Genomic DNA, 14,593 nt, shown 5'->3' on the forward strand with positions numbered 1-14,593 from the left:
TCCACGGTCTCGTTTTCATTCGATTCGATAGTTGCGTCTCTGGGTCATATTTACTCATACGGTGACCACAAAGAAATCAAAAACACATATAACACAATCAGTGATCAACAGGCCTCGCCCACAAATTCCAGCCAAGCAGTGCGGGCTTAACACACACACAAAGGCACAGCGGCCACTGACACTGCTCAAATCTTTAACACCTAAAGCAAGCAGTAATACCTAGTAAAATCATTTCACTAAACATTGTTAACATGTAAATGATCTTGCAGTGTAAACAATATTGAAAATACATATTTTCTTTATTTTAGGCCTTCAATTATAAAAATATGATTTTCTGATTCTGATAATCTCTTGGCCAGCAGAGAAGGCCTTGCTGGCCCTGACGGTCCACCTCTGATCTACAGATCTAGTCATAACAATGAATATTCTGATTAATAGCAGATGGCTTGTGGGTGAAATAACATAAATAATGACGAAAATATAACTGAACATAGCAGACAGCAGAACAGACTATGTGCACATTTACACATTGTTAACATTAGATGAGTGTCTCATAGAAAGAAATGTACGCACAGTGCATATAGGATTACGGCTGCCGGCGCCACTGCCACACTATCATTTACAGAGACCCAACAATTCCCCCAAGAGCAAGCATTAGTGCAACAGTGGACCTTTCTCTGTAGGGAAACATCAACATTACATCACTCTCACACACACACACACACACACACACACACACACACACACACACACACACACATATATAATGTTTGCACCGAAGGGACTAGGAAAGAGCATTTTGAGGGACTTTTTGAACTTGGAGTTGGTACTCTCCCAGTACAAGAGGAACTTAGAGAAATAATTGGTCCTGATGTCAGCGTACGTGTCTGATCGATCACATGAGCCATGCAGCACCAGCAACTGACCGACATTTTAAACCTCTAGATAACTAGTCTGCCGAAAGAGTAATGCTTTATCCACACGCTCTTCTCACAGCGTAGAAAGCACATTGATTTGTGCTAAGCTAAACCATCCTTTAACATACAGAGATGTGTCCAAACTACATGAATTATTAACAGGAAGTCATCATTTTAGTTTCTGGAGATGTTTTTCTTTACATCTTCCTACACAAATATCTCCTTTTTGTTCATCAGTGTTTGTACCTGAGAGTGTCTAGTCTCCAGTTTGGATTCTCCAGTCCCGCTGACAGTAGCTTCACTCCTGAGTCTCCTGGATGATTGTAGCTCAGGTCCCGCTCTCTCAGATGGGAGGGGTTGGAGCTCAGAGCTGAGACCAGAGAGGTACAGCCTTCCTCTGAGATCAGACAGCCTGACAGACTGCAAACACACAGAACAACACACATGAACCCTCTCAGGTCTCAGGTCCAGCTCTCTCAGATGGGAGGGGTTGGAGCTCAGAGCTGAGACCAGAGAAGAACAGCCTTCTACTGAGATCAGACAGCCTGACAGACTGCAAACACACAGAACAACACACAGGAACCCCAGGTACATTTTGGTCCAGATTTAGAATACACCTTTAAAATCATCTGTTCTATTTAACTATTTAACAACAAAACTAAACAATAAAAAATCCTCATGGAAAGTAACTCTGAGTCTAGAAATTAATAATTATATAATTAATAACTACTGCCCAAGTTTATTGTATCAGCAGACACAAAGCAGCTGTTTTATCAACTAAAGTTAGTCAGATTTTAAATGGTCATCAGTAGAATGGGTTAATGAATCCTGACCTGAGAGTCTCGAGATCCAAACGGATGATTTGATCTAACAGCTGATGTGATCCAACAGCTGATGTTATCTAACAGCTGATGTTATCTAACAGCTGATGTTATCTAACAGCTGATGTTATCTAACAGCTGATGTTGATCTAACAGCTGATTTGATCTAACAGCTGATGTGATCCAACAGCTGATGTTATCTAACAGCTGATGTTATCTAACAGCTGATGTTATCTAACAGCTGATTTGATCTAACAGCTGATGTGATCCAACAGCTGATGTTATCTAACAGCTGATGTTATCAAACAGCTGATTTGATCTAACAGCTGACGTGATATAACAGCTGATGTGATCCAAACTATTCCAGTAACAGTTAACTCCAGAGTGTAAAAATGTTGTTTCATCCAATGATTCACTTCTCATCCTCTTCCAATCATGCATCAAAACTAAGTCCTCCATATAAATCGAAATTAACAACAAAACGATCCATTGTATCATTGTTGTAGGCTAACGTTACTGTTTTTTTATACAGCCCTGGAAGGTACAATGTTGCCATGGAAATGGCGGAGTAATATCGTATGTGATGCACCAGGTGTGCCCAAATGGCTCTGGGTGTGCTGTCATGCTGATTTGAGTAAGTTTTAAATGTCTAGTTGACCAATCAGATTGTCTGGTCAAATTCACTTGTTGTATATTTAGGAATAAACAAACGTCCATTAATCAAAGTCACATGATATTAAAATATCAATGATTTCTGGATCTCAGCCACAGTTCATATTTCATTCTTTATGAAGTGTTTCTAAATCAGAATAAAATACTGTTTTTTTGAAAGATTATTGTTCTTGATCTGACCTGAGAGTCTCCAGTGTGCAGTGTGGACTCTTCAGTCCAACAGAGATCAGCTTCCCTCCTGAATTCTGCAGGTTGTTGTTACTCAGGTCCAGCTCTCTCAGACTAGAGGACTGGGAGCTGAGAACTGAGGACAGAGCTTCACAGCTTCTCTCTGACAGGTTACAGTCACTCAGTCTGGAGAGACAACAGGAAGGAAACAAGTTATTTATATTTAACTCCTGTTGAAAGATAGAGTATGTAATGATGAATAAATTACACTTACAGAGCTTTGTTGGAGGGATGGTAATGAAGAAGACACATAACGATTGTGTTTAAATGTTAAGTCTGGACCTTTGGTGATACAGAATATAAAATCCATTTTCTAAACAAGTTGGAAACATAACTAATTGTGACTGAATGAGGAGTAAAAAGACATCCAGTATTCAAATTCACATAAGATAAAAAAAAAGCCATAGCCATAGTTTATACTTTGTTTTTAACAACATCTTATAAATAACAACAAAATGATTTGAAGACACTCAAAGATTTCCGAATTGCTAAATTTTAAATCCTGACATGAGAAGGGCGGTTTAAATTGAATAAAGCTTAAAGTTTAGAGAAATGTCATATAAGAAGACAAATAACGATTGTGTTTATATGTTGAGTCTGGACTTTTGGTGATACAGCATATGTGTGTGTGTGTGTGTGTGTGTGTGTGTGTGTGTGTGTGTGTGTGTGTGTGTGTGTGTGTGTGTGTGTGTGTGTGTGTGTGTGTGCGTGCACGTCAGTCGTGGGGGAACGAAGCAGCCCTGCCCGCTGCAAAGTGCTGACAGGACTGAAACAGCAGCAGCTTTCAGCGACTTTATAGTGAAAAATCTTTACAGCGTACATTGATGTTAAAATGTATACAGGTTGGCAGGACGGTCTGAAATGTTTTGGACTGTCTTTCGCTTTACGTCTTGTTGGTAAATGTGAGATGTTCGAGTCACACAGGTGTCTCGTCCACGGTCTCGTTTTCATTCGATTCGATAGTTGCGTCTCTGGGTCATATTTACTCATACGGTGACCACAAAGAAATCAAAAACACATATAACACAATCAGTGATCAACAGGCCTCGCCACAAATTCCAGCCAAGCAGTGCGGGCTTAACACACACACAAAGGCACAGCGGCCACTGACACTGCTCAAATCTTTAACACCTAAAGCAAGCAGTAATACCTAGTAAAATCATTTCACTAAACAATGTTAACATGTAAATGATCTTGCAGTGTAAACAATATTTTCTTTATTTTAGGCCTTCAATTATAAAAATATGATTTTCTGATTCTGATAATCTCTTGGCCAGCAGAGAAGGCCTTGCTGGCCCTGACGGTCCACCTCTGATCTACAGATCTAGTCATAACAATGAATATTCTGATTAATAGCGGATGGCTTGTAGGTGAAATAACATAAATAATGACGAAAATATAACTGAACATAGCAGACAGCAGTACAGACTATGTGCACATTTACACATTGTTAACATTAGATGAGTGTCTCATAGAAAGAAATGTACGCACAGTGCATATAGGATTACGGCTGCCGGCGCCACTGCCACACTATCATTTACAGAGACCCAACAATTCCCCCAAGAGCAAGCATTAGTGCAACAGTGGACCTTTCTCTGTAGGGAAACATAAACATTACATCACTCTCACACACACACACACACATACACACACACACATATATATGTTTGCACCGAAGGGACTAGGAAAGAGCATTTTGAGGGACTTTTTGAACTTGGAGTTGAAACTCTCCCAGTACAAGAGGAACTTAGAGAAATAATTGGTCTGGATGTCAGCGTACGTCTCTGATCGATCACATGAGCCATGTTGCACCAGCAACTGACATTTTAAACCTCTAGATAACTAGTCTGCCGAAAGAGTAATGCTTTATCGACATGCTCTTCTCACAGCGTAGAAAGCACATTGATTTGTGCTAAGCTAAACCATGGACAGTTCCTTTAACATACAGAGATATGTCCAAACTACATCAATTATTAACAGGAAGTCATCATTTTAGTTCCTGGAGATGTTTTTCTTTACATCTTCCTACACAAATATCTCCTTTTTGTTCATCAGTGTTTGTACCTGAGAGTGTCTAGTCTCCAGTTTGGATCCTCCAGTCCCGCTGACAGTAGCTTCACTCCTGAGTCTCCTGGATGATTGTAGCTCAGGTCCAGCTCTCTCAGATGGGAGGGGTTGGAGCTCAGCGCTGAGACCAGAGAAGAACAGCCTTCCTCTGAGATCAGACAGCCTGACAGACTGCAAACACACAGAACAACACACATGAACCCTCTCAGGTCTCAGGTCCAGCTCTCTCAGATGGGAGGGGTTGGAGCTCAGAGCTGAGACCAGAGAAGTACAGCCTTCCTCTGAGATCAGACAGCCTGACAGACTGCAAACACACAGAACAACACACAGGAACCCCAGGTACATTTTGGTCCAGATTTAGAATACACCTTTAAAATCATCTGTTCTATTTAACTATTTAACAACAAAACTAAACAATAAAAAATCCTAATGGAAAGTAACTCTGAGTCTAGAAATTAATAATTATATAATTAATAACTACTGCCCAAGTTTATTGTATCAGCAGACACAAAGCAGCTGTTTTATCAACAAAAGTTAGTCAGATTTTAAATGGTCATCAGTAGAATGGGTTAATGAATCCTGACCTGAGAGTCTCGAGATCCAACCAGCTGATTTGATCTAACAGCTGATGTGATCCAACAGCTGATGTTATCTAACAGCTGATGTTATCTAACAGCTGATGTTATCTAACAGCTGATGTGATCCAACAGCTGATGTTATCTAACAGCTGATGTGATCTAACAGCTGATGTTATCTAACAGCTGATTTGATCTAACAGCTGATTTGATCTAACAGCTGATGTGATCCAACAGGTGATGTTATCTAACAGCTGATGTTATCTAACAGCTGATGTGATCCAACAGCTGATGTTATCTAACAGCTGATGTTATCTAACAGCTGACGTGATATAACAGCTGATGTGATCCAAACTATTCCAGTAACAGTTAACTCCAGAGTGTAAAAATGTTGTTTCATCCAATGATTCACTTCTCATCCTCTTCCAATCATGCATCAAAACTAAGTCCTCCATATAAATCGAAATTAACAACAAAACGATCCATTGTATCATTGTTGTAGGCTAACGTTACTGTTTTTTTTATACAGCCCTGGAAGGTACAATGTTGCCATGGAAATGGCGGAGTAATATCGTATGTGATGCACCAGGTGTGCCCAAATGGCTCTGGGTGTCATGCTGATTTGAGTAAGTTTTAAATGTCTAGTTGACCAATCAGATTGTCTGGTAAAATTCACTTGTTGTATATTTAGGAATAAACAAACATCCAGTAATCAAAGTCACATGATATTAAAATATAAATGATTTCTGGATCTCAGCCACAGTTCATATTTCATTCTTTATGAAGTGTTTCTAAATCAGAATAAAATACTGTTTTGTTGTAAGATTATTGTTCTTGATCTGACCTGAGAGTCTCCAGTGTGCAGTGTGGACTCTTCAGTCCAACAGAGATCAGCTTCCCTCCTGAATCCTGCAGGTCGTTGTTACTCAGGTCCAGCTCTCTCAGACTAGAGGACTGGGAGCTGAGAACTGAGGACAGAGCTTCACAGCTTCTCTCTGACAGGTTACAGTCAATCAGTCTGGAGAGACAACAGGAAGGAAACAAGTTATTTATATTTAACTCCTGTTGAAAGATAGAGTATGTAATGATGAATAAATTACACTTACAGAGCTTTGTTGGAGGGATGGTAATGAAGAAGACACATAACGATTGTGTTTAAATGTTAAGTCTGGACTTTTGGTGATACAGAATATAAAATCCATTTTCTAAACAAGTTGGAAACATAACTAATTCTGACTGAATGAGGAGTAAAAAGACATCCAGTATTCAAATTCACATAAGATTAAAAAAAAAACCCATAGCCATAGTTTATACTTTGTTTTTAACAACATCTTATAAATAACAACAAAATGCTTTGAAAACACTCAAAGATTTCCGAATTGCTAAATTTTAAATCCTGACATGAGAAGGGCGGTTTAAATTGAATAAAGCTTAAAGTTTAGAGAAATGTCATATAAGAAGACAAATAACGATTGTGTTTATATGTTGAGTCTGGACTTTTGGTGATACAGCATATGTGTGTGTGTGTGTGTGTGTGTGTGTGTGTGTGTGTGTGTGTGTGTGTGTGTGTGTGTGTGCACGTCAGTCGCGGGGGGAACGAAGCAGCCCTGCCCGCTGCAAAGTGCTGACAGGACTGAAACAGCAGCAGCTTTCAGCGACTTTATAGTGAAAAATCTTTACAGCGTACATTGATGTTAAAATGTATACAGGTTGGCAGGACGGTCTGAAATGTTTTGGACTGTCTTTCGCTTTACGTCTTGTTGGTAAATGTGAGATGTTCGAGTCACACAGGTGTCTCGTCCACGGTCTCGTTTTCATTCGATTCGATAGTTGCGTCTCTGGGTCATATTTATTCATACGGTGACCACAAAGAAATCAAAAACACATATAACACAATCAGTGATCAACAGGCCTCGCCACAAATTCCAGCCAAGCAGTGCGGGCTTAACACACACACAAAGGCACAGCGGCCACTGACACTGCTCAAATCTTTAACACCTAAAGCAAGCAGTAATACCTAGTAAAATCATTTCACTAAACATTGTTAACATGTAAATGAGCTTGCAGTGTGAACAATATTGAAAATACATATTTTCTTTATTTTAGGCCTTCAATTATAAAAATATGATTGTCTGATTCTGATAATCTCTTGGCCAGCAGAGAAGGCCTTGCTGGCCCTGACGGTCCACCTCTGATCTACAGATCTAGTCATAACAATGAATATTCTGATTAATAGCGGATGGCTTGTGGGTGAAATAACATAAATAATGACGAAAATATAACTGAACATAGCAGACAGCAGAACAGACTATGTGCACATTTACACATTGTTAACATTAGATGAGTGTCTCATAGAAAGAAATGTACGCACAGTGCATATAGGATTACGGCTGCCGGCGCCACTGCCACACTATCATTTACAGAGACCCAAACAATTCCCCCAAGAGCAAGCATTAGTGCAACAGTGGACCTTTCTGTGTAGGGAAACATGAACATTACATCACTCTCACACACACACACACACACACACACACACACACACACATATATAATGTTTGCACCGAAGGGACTAGGAAAGAGCATTTTGAGGGACTTTTTGAACTTGGAGTTGGTACTCTCCCAGTACAAGAGGAACTTAGAGAAATAATTGGTCCTGATGTCAGCGTACGTCTCTGATCGATCACATGAGCCATGTAGCACCAGCAACTGACATTTTAAACCTCTAGATAACTAGTCTGCCGAAAGAGTAATGCTTTATCGACACGCTCTTCTCACAGCGTAGAAAGCACATTGATTTGTGCTAAGCTAAACCATGGACAGTTCCTTTAACATACAGAGATGTGTCCAAACTACATCAATTATTAACAGGAAGTCATCATTTTAGTTCCTGGAGATGTTTTTCTTTACATCTTCCTACACAAATATCTCCTTTTTGTTCATCAGTGTTTGTACCTGAGAATGTCTAGTCTCCAGTTTGGATCCTCCAGTCCTGCTGACAGTAGCTTCACTCCTGAGTCTCCTGGATGATTGTAGCTCAGGTCCAGCTCTCTCAGATGGGAGGGGTTGGACCTCAGCGCTGAGACCAGAGAAGTACAGCCTTCCTCTGAGATCAGACAGCCTGACAGACTGCAAACACACAGAACAACACACATGAACCCTCTCAGGTCTCAGGTCCAGCTCTCTCAGATGGGAGGGGTTGGAGCTCAGAGCTGAGACCAGAGAAGTACAGCCTTCCTCTGAGATCAGACAGCCTGACAGACTGCAAACACACAGAACAACACACAGGAACCCCAGGTACATTTTGGTCCAGATTTAGAATACACCTTTAAAATCATCTGTTCTATTTAACTATTTAACAACAAAACTAAACAATAAAAAATCCTCATGGAAAGTAACTCTGAGTCTAGAAATTAATAATTATATAATTAATAACTACTGCCCAAGTTTATTGTATCAGCAGACACAAAGCAGCTGTTTTATCAACTAAAGTTAGTCAGATTTTAAATGGTCATCAGTAGAATGGGTTAATGAATCCTGACCTGAGAGTCTCGAGATCAAAACAGCTGATTTGATCTAACAGCTGATGTTATCTAACAGCTGATGTTATCTAACAGCTGATGTTATCTAACAGCTGATTTGATCTAACAGCTGATTTGATCTAACAGCTGATGTTATCTAACAGCTGATTTGATCTAACAGCTGATTTGATCTAACAGCTGATTTGATCTAACAGCTGATGTTATCTAACAGCTGATGTTATCTAACAGCTGATGTGATCTAACAGCTGATTTGATCCAACAGCTGATGTTATCTAACAGCTGATGTTATCTAACAGCTGATGTGATCCAACAGCTGATGTTATCTAACAGCTGATGTGATCTAACAGCTGATGTGATCTAACAGCTGATGTTATCTAACAGCTGATGTGATCCAAACTATTCCAGTAACAGTTAACTCCAGAGTGTAAAAATGTTGTTTCATCCAATGATTAACTTCTCATCCTCTTCCAATCATGCATCAAAACTAAGTCCTCCATATAAATCGAAATTAACAACAAAACGATCCATTGTATCATTGTTGTAGGCTAACGTTACTGTTTTTTTATACAGCCCTGGACGGTACAATGTTGCCATGGAAATGGCGGAGTAATATCGTATGTGATGCACCAGGTGTGCCCAAATGGCTCTGGGTGTCATGCAGATTTGAGTAAGTTTTAAATGTCTAGTTGACCAATCAGATTGTCTGGTCAAATTCACTTGTTGTATATTTAGGAATAAACAAACGTCCAGTAATCAAAGTCACATGATATTAAAATATAAATGATTTCTGGATCTCAGCCACAGTTCATATTTCATTCTTTATGAAGTGTTTCTAAATCAGAATAAAATACTGTTTTTTTGTAAGATTATTGTTCTTGATCTGACCTGAGAGTCTCCAGTGTGCAGTGTGGACTCTTCAGTCCAACAGAGATCAGCTTCCCTCCTGAATCCTGCAGGTCGTTGTTACTCAGGTCCAGCTCTCTCAGACTAGAGGACTGGGAGCTGAGAACTGAGGACAGAGCTTCACAGCTTCTCTCTGACAGGTTACAGCCACTCAGTCTGGAGAGACAACAGGAAGGAAACAAGTTATTTATATTTAACTCCTGTTTAAAGATAGAGTATGTAATGATGAATAAATTACACTTATGGTAATGAAGAAGACACATAACGATTGTGTTTAAATGTTAAGTCTGGACTTTTGGTGATACAGAATATAAAATCCATTTTCTAAACAAGTTGGAAACATAACTAATTGTGACTGAATGAGGAGTAAAAAGACATCCAGTATTCAAATTCACATAAGATAAAAAAAAAGCCATAGCCATAGTTTATACTTTGTTTTTAACAACATCTTATAAATAACAACAAAATGCTTTGAAAACACTCAAAGATTTCCGAATTGCTAAATTTTAAATCCTGACATGAGAAGGGCGGTTTAAATTGAATAAAGCTTAAAGTTTAGAGAAATGTCATATAAGAAGACAAATAACGATTGTGTTTATATGTTGAGTCTGGACTTTTGGTGATACAGCATATGAAATCCCTTCTCAGCATGTTTAAAGTGGCCATATTATGAAAAAAAACACTTTTTCTGGGATTTGGGGAGTTATTTTTTGTCTCTGGTGCTTCCACACGCATACCAACTTTGTAAAAAATAAAGTATGCTACCTCGTTCTCAATAGCAAAAGTCTCCCAGCTAATCCTGCCTTGTAACTGACTGAAGGTGGAGAAACAGCCTTTCTTTTACTGTCTATGGAGCTAGCTAGCTGACATGAGCTACATCTGAGCTACTGAGCAAGTGCAAGTCCAATCAAAGATAGTACAGAAGAAGAAGAAGAAAAGAGGTCTCACTCTGTAGCTAAAACAGAGACCAGCTGAAAGAGGATCTGCAGCAGTGAGAGAGAGCTGTGCAGTACAACAACAATATGGTGTTTTTGGAAAATGAAACCATGTAAACCTGTTCTGGTACAACCTGAAAATACAGTTATGAACCTGAAAATGAGCAGAATATGGGCGCTTTAAATATCTGCTGCTCTACTCCAAACAAGTTGGAAACATGATAATTAATCGTGACTGAATTAAGCTATATTACACGAGAGGGTTTGATTTAACGTCATTATGATGAATAAATCACACTTACAGAGCTTTTTTGGAGGCTTTGACCACTGGCAGCAGCCTGAGAAGAGCCTCCTCTGAAGCGGAGTATTTCTTCAGGTCAAACACGTCCAGATCTTTTTCAGATGACAGTAAGATGAAGACCAGAGCTGACCACTGAGCAGGAGACAGTTTATATCTGGAGAGACGTCCTGATCTCAGGGACTTTTGGATCTCCTCCACTAGAGAACGATCATTCAGTTCATTCAGACAGTGGAACAGATTGATGCTTCTCTCTGCAGACAGATTCTCACTGATCTTCTTCTTGATGTACTTCACTGTTTCCTGATTGGTCTCTGAGGTACTTCCTGTCTGTGTCATCAGACCTCGTAGGAGACTCTGATTAGTCTGCAGTGAAAGACCCAGGAGGAAGCGGAGGAACAAGTCCAGGTGTCCATTTGGACTCTCTAAGGCCTTGTCCACAGCACTCTGATGGAGACATTTTAGTTCAGGTTTGAGTCTGAAGACTTTAGGCCACCAGGAGGTTGTTTGTTCTTCTGACAGCAGGTTGACTCCAGAGTTGGTGAAAGTCAGATGAACATGAAGAGCAGCCAGAAACTCCTGAACACTCAGATGGACGAAGCAGAACATCTTGTCCTGGTACAGTCCTCTCTCCTCTTTAAAGATCTGTGTGAACACTCCTGAGTAAACTGAGGCTGCTCTGATATCGATGCCACACTCTGTCAGGTCTGATTCATAGAAGATCAGGTTGCCTTTCTGCAGCTGCTCAAAAGCCAGTTTTCCCAGAGACTCGACCATCTTCTTTGTCTCTTTATTCCAGTTTGAATCGGTCCCAGCTCCTCCACCGTATTTTATGTTCTTCAGTTTGGACTGAACCACCAGGAAGTGGATGTACATCTCAGTCAGGGTTTTGGGCAGCTCTCCTCCCTCTCTGGTCTTCAACACGTCCTCCAGAACTGTAGCAGTGATCCAGCAGAAGACTGGGATGTGGCACATGATGTGGAGGCTTCGTGATGTCTTGATGTGGGAGATGATTCTGCTCGGCCTGCTTCTCATCTCTGAATCTCTTCCTGAAGTACTCCTCCTTCTGTGGGTCAGTGAACCCTCTGACCTCTGTCACCATGTCAACACACTCAGGAGGGATCTGATTGGCTGCTGCAGGTCGTGTGGTTATCCAGAGGCGAGCAGAGGGAAGCAGTTTCCCCTGATGAGGTTTGTCAGCAGCACACCCACTGAGGTGGACTCTGTAACATCAGTCAGGATCTCAGTGGTGTGGAAGTCCAGAGGAAGTCGACACTCATCCAGACCGTCAAAGATAAACACAACCTGGAACTCTTCAAACCTGCAGATTCCTGCTTCTTTGGTTATACTGAAGAAGTGATCAACAAGTTCCACCAAGCTGTACTTTCTCTCTTTAAGCACGTTCAGCTCTCTGAAAGTGAATGGAAATATGAACTGGATGTCCTGGTTGGCTTTGTCTTCAGCCCAGTCCAGAGTGAACTTCTGTGTTAAGACTGTTTTCCCGATGCCAGCCACTCCCTTAGTCATCACTGTTCTGATTGGTTCCTCTCTTCCAGGTGGGGCTTTAAAGATGTCTTCTTGTCTGATTATTGTTTCTGGTCTGTTGTGTTTTCTGGACGCTGTTTCAATCTGTCTGACCTCATGTTCATCATTGACCTCTGCAGTCCCTCCCTCCATGATGTAGATCTCTGTGAACATCTGATGCAGAAGGGTTGGTTTCCTGCTTTAGCAATCCCCTCAAACACACACTGGAACTTCTTGTTTAGGTTAGTCTTGAGTTTACGTTTACAAACTCCAGCAGAGCATCCTGAATGAATACATAATAAAAAAGATCATTAAGTAATTTTGTAAAGCAAACAGGAACATACTTTGACCCTTCTCTGGAGACATTAGTTAACGTCCCATTAGTCCAGTAAGTTAAATCTTTAGAGAAATCCTCTTACTGCGCTGCAGACGGTCAGCCAGCTCGTCCTGCTTCATTCTCCTCAGGAAGTCCAGTGTGATCTTCAGAAATGCCTCTCTGCTGCTGCTCTGCTCTTCATACTCACACTCCCTCTGACTCTCTGAGCATTCTGGGTAATCTGGACTCAGAAGCTTCTGGATCTTCTTCAGCTCATTCTTCACAAAAGTGACGATGTTCTCCTCCAGCAGCTGCAACCAAAGATTATATGAATGACACAATCAAACTGAAATCATGGAAGCAAACATCAGATCCATGTTGGACAGACTGACAATCCACTGGTCTGAAAAGCACAGCATGGAGATGATTGTGAACAGAATAGGTGTAAAAGTAGTTGTTGTACATGTACGGACCATAAATATGGAGTCCAGGTGTGTTTGATGCTGCTGGGCAGACTGACCACTGGGAACCTCTGAGCTCTCCTGGTCCACTCTGTGGAGGAATCAGAAGAATTAGCTCACATCATGTCTGTCCACACAGAGACAAACACAAGATAAAGGTCCTGTGACTTAAAGTGTTGATTACAACACAGAATCAGATGGTTTCCCCTGACATTAAAGTGTTGATTACAACACAGAATCAGATGGTTTCCCCTGACATTAAAGTGTTGGTGGTGCTGCTGACCCCAAAGTGAATCGACAGAAAGAACTAAGAAGTAAGGAAGCAGAGCTTAGATGGCCTGTTTGTAGTCGGGGAGAACTGCTGACCTGGACTGAGGATACTGTTGGATGGTGGTTCCCTTTTTTTACTTCCCCTTATTGACTTCTGATCTGACATCCAATTGGCAAACCCACATTCAACATTTTGGGAAGAATTTTGCGTTTTGACCAATTTGGTCAGGAGACTTGGGGGGGGGGGAAGAGAATCTGGTCATGAATGCACTCACTGAAACTTGGCCTTAAGTGTCCAGACTCAAATGGCAGAAGTCTTCTCATGGTAAATAGTGTCCTGACATTGAACATTTGAACAGCTTATTAACGTGAGCTTGTTGCCCCGTGTGCGCTGATGCCTCATCTGTTGACATTTCCGAATGCCTTCCTACAGTTGCTTAATAAAAGCGGGCTTTCCACACAAAACGTAGCCTACATGTGTCATTAGTATGAGAAAAAATGAGATTTTAACTGTGTCGGACTCGGGTCGTGCTCATACAGAATAATTCAGCCTGATCTGGACTCCATTGAGATCTACAGTTGAAGACTGGTCTCACTGGACAGCTTTCAGATGTGAGAATATAAATATATGTGAAGAAGAAAGATGCTGAAAATAAAGTTAAAACTTCTCTGGAAACATAAAAGTTGAAACATGAATCAGCAATATTATAATATTATTAACAGATTACCTCTTTTCAGCAGAGGGTTGTTGACCTTTAAACTCAATGAGGCGTCTCATTGACCTCAGCCAACATCAACAATAACACTGATCTGATATTCAATATGTTTCATGTTTAACTGTGACTCCTGGACTGAGAATTATTCTATTGAAGCTGTAAATTCATGTTGATTAACTCTGATCAGACCTGATCCTGATCAGACCTGATCCTGATCAGACCTGATCCTGATCAGACCTGATCCTGGTTCATCCAGGAAAGGTAGTATTTATCTTACAGTCTCAGTAAAGTCACTTTACTTTTAATGTGGTCTTCTCCTCAAAAGAGAAGAAACACTTTAAAATATGATCA

The 14,593-nt window shown here is 40.5% G+C and overlaps 1 long non-coding RNA gene and 1 pseudogene across 2 annotated transcripts; one reads left to right on the forward strand and one right to left on the reverse strand.

Annotated features, from left to right (window-relative positions):
- Nucleotides 1–280: 280 nt before the first annotated feature.
- LOC144514711 (protein NLRC3-like) lies at nucleotides 281–14,303 on the reverse strand (annotated as a pseudogene). Its single transcript, XR_013501533.1, has 10 exons — nucleotides 14,255–14,303; nucleotides 13,269–13,347; nucleotides 12,899–13,106; nucleotides 10,960–12,762; nucleotides 9,705–9,878; nucleotides 8,233–8,406; nucleotides 6,125–6,298; nucleotides 4,703–4,876; nucleotides 2,591–2,764; nucleotides 281–1,337 (listed from the first exon to the last, which is right to left on the reverse strand). The product of XR_013501533.1 is annotated as a protein NLRC3-like (transcript).
- On the forward strand, nucleotides 1,203–1,779 carry LOC144514712 (uncharacterized). The gene is made up of 2 exons (XR_013501534.1): nucleotides 1,203–1,249; nucleotides 1,383–1,779. It is a non-coding gene; the product is annotated as an uncharacterized LOC144514712 (long non-coding RNA).
- Nucleotides 14,304–14,593: the final 290 nt, after the last annotated feature.

This window comes from Sander vitreus, unplaced genomic scaffold (assembly GCF_031162955.1).
Source record: "Sander vitreus isolate 19-12246 unplaced genomic scaffold, sanVit1 ctg669_0, whole genome shotgun sequence".
NCBI classification, from domain to species: Eukaryota; Metazoa; Chordata; class Actinopteri; order Perciformes; family Percidae; genus Sander; species Sander vitreus.